The sequence below is a fragment of the Haemaphysalis longicornis genome, unplaced genomic scaffold, assembly GCF_048455015.1.
Source record: "Haemaphysalis longicornis isolate Haplotype H1 unplaced genomic scaffold, Haemaphysalis longicornis Haplotype H1 scaffold_8, whole genome shotgun sequence".
In the NCBI taxonomy this organism is placed as follows: domain Eukaryota; kingdom Metazoa; phylum Arthropoda; class Arachnida; order Ixodida; family Ixodidae; genus Haemaphysalis; species Haemaphysalis longicornis.
Window position 1 is genome coordinate 186020113 of NW_027526445.1, and position 2352 is coordinate 186022464.

Here is a 2352-nt window from a genome sequence, read left to right on the forward strand (position 1 = left end):
TGGGGTTGGGAGATCCGGCGTAGCGTGCAATGGGTGGCTCGGAGGAATTAGAGGTCGGTATGTATAGGGCTTTAAGGCGGGATATGATTTCTTGCTTGGTGCCATCTTGCTTGTGGAGAAGCTGTGTGATACGTAAGGATTGGCTGGATTTGGATTTGGAAGGGTCAAGCAGGTGTCGTAATAAAGCCCAGGTGCGGCGCATGTTGAGAATACCCCGCATTTCGTCGCAGAGTTGGTGCCAGTTGGCCCGCCTAAGGTATTCGGCATGTCGTGTAATTTCAGTGCGGAGGAGTTCCAGTCGGCGGCGCAGGGCTCGGCGGTGCTTGTGTTTGCGCCACCGTCGCTCGAGGCTACTGTAAGCCTCCCATAGATTCATCATTTTGGTTTCCACGTAGGCGGAGGGTATTTTCGGGTCTACGAGTTTCTCGTGTTGTTGTTTAGAGTGCAACAAGTTGGCGACCCACTGCTCGAGGTCAGTGTCTTTGTCAAGGTCAGGGGGAGCGATATGTTGACTGTGTAAGCGAAATGCATCCCAGTCCGTTATATACGTGTGCTGTGGGTGCTCGTGTGAAGGGAAGTGTATAGTGGTGTGCAACTCGGTGATGAAGTGGTCGCTGCCCAAGGTATGTGGAAGAGGGTGCCAAGTGGCAGGACCGAGACGATGTGAGCAAGTGATATCGGGGGCTGTGTCACGCTGTACACTATTTCCTATGCGTGTGGCGAGGTCGGGGTCGTTGTGAGTGGTGAGGTAGAGTTGTTGGATCGCCTCCCACAGCAGGCGCCCTTTACGAGTTGTGCGGGAGTAGCCCCACGCAATATGCGGGGCATTAAAATCGCCCATAATGAGGAGGGGTTGGTGGCCTGAGTGCTGGAGAGCCGATTAGAAGATGTCATGGAATGTGTGTTGCGTGTTGCGGGGAGAGCTGTAGATATTAAGTACGTTAAGTTGTCTGTGTCCTATACGTTTGGGTAGGATGGTCGTGAATATGTGTGGAATGTCGAAAGGCAGGCTGCGCTGCTGTACACTGCACTGTTAAAAATTTTCCCGTAAATCTACGGTAATAATGACCGCTAACTCTTGATGCCGGCATGTATTCGTATTTATGCGTTGCGCTAATTTAACCGTTCCTTCCTTTTACGGCATTTTCACTGTTAGCCCAGAATACGCAACAGAAACCGTAATTTTGTCCAACGGAACAGGAACTGTAGCACACTTGTGCAGTGCAGAAACCGTAAGTTTTGTCCAACGGAACAGGAACTGTAGCACACTTGTGCAGTGCAGAAACCGCAAGTTTTGTCCAACGGAACAGGAACTGTAGCACATTTGTGCAGTGCAGAAACCGTAAGTTCTGTTCAACGGAACAGAAACTGTAGCACACTTGTGCAGTGCAGAAACCGTAAGTTCTGTTCAACGGAACAGGAACTGTAGCACACTTGTGCAGTGCAGAAACCGTAAGTTTTGTTTGATGATGCAAAACCGTACTGCATTTTTATGGAAAACAAACCATTATTTTCCGTTACGGTTTGACGCCGTCATGCACTTTCACAAGAGTGTAACTGTAAAAGATCAATACGGCATTTACCGGATGAATTTGAACCGTAAAGCATGCTAACTGTATCGCAACTGTCGCAGCAGTAGCAGGGTTACGGCAAAAAATGAGCGCCTATAAAAGTTTTTTTGAACAAACCACTTCTGCATTTGCACTCTAACCTTACGCGATAGTCACATTATGCAGTCTATTCTGTTTTACACAAAACCTGCTTATATAGAAAACAAAAAAAATTTGCCTTTGGGAATGTCACTAGTTAGCCACGGCCATTTGAAATGGCTACAGTTTCTCATAGGCAAAATTGTTTCATTTTCTAAATAAGCAGGTACCACTGGCATTCTTACTGTCAAACAAGATAGACTACATAATGTGACCTTTGCGTAAACTTAGAGCACAAGCACAGCAGTGCAGAAGTTCAGAAAAAACTTTTAAAGAGATGCTCATTTATCATCGTTAATCTGTTTAGTATTTCATTAATGGTTGGAAGTTTAATCACAATCACTGGTACCCTTAATAAATACTGTATTTTCTTGACCCGTTTGACTTTGTTCCAGATTCATTTAGCTTTCTCAGTGCAATTAACTCTTAGAGGCACATGTGGTACTATTTTTGAATACGCTACTAAAACACAATAGAGAAGAGAAGAAATTCTGCAGTTAGCATGTAACTTCAAGCATGCGCACTGAATCTGTTAACAATTTCCACCCACCACTTTGCTGCAATGAAACATATTTGGTGTACAGAATCTGTGTTGTTTATGACACAAATCGACATAAATTGGCAAGACTGACAGCAACAAGGG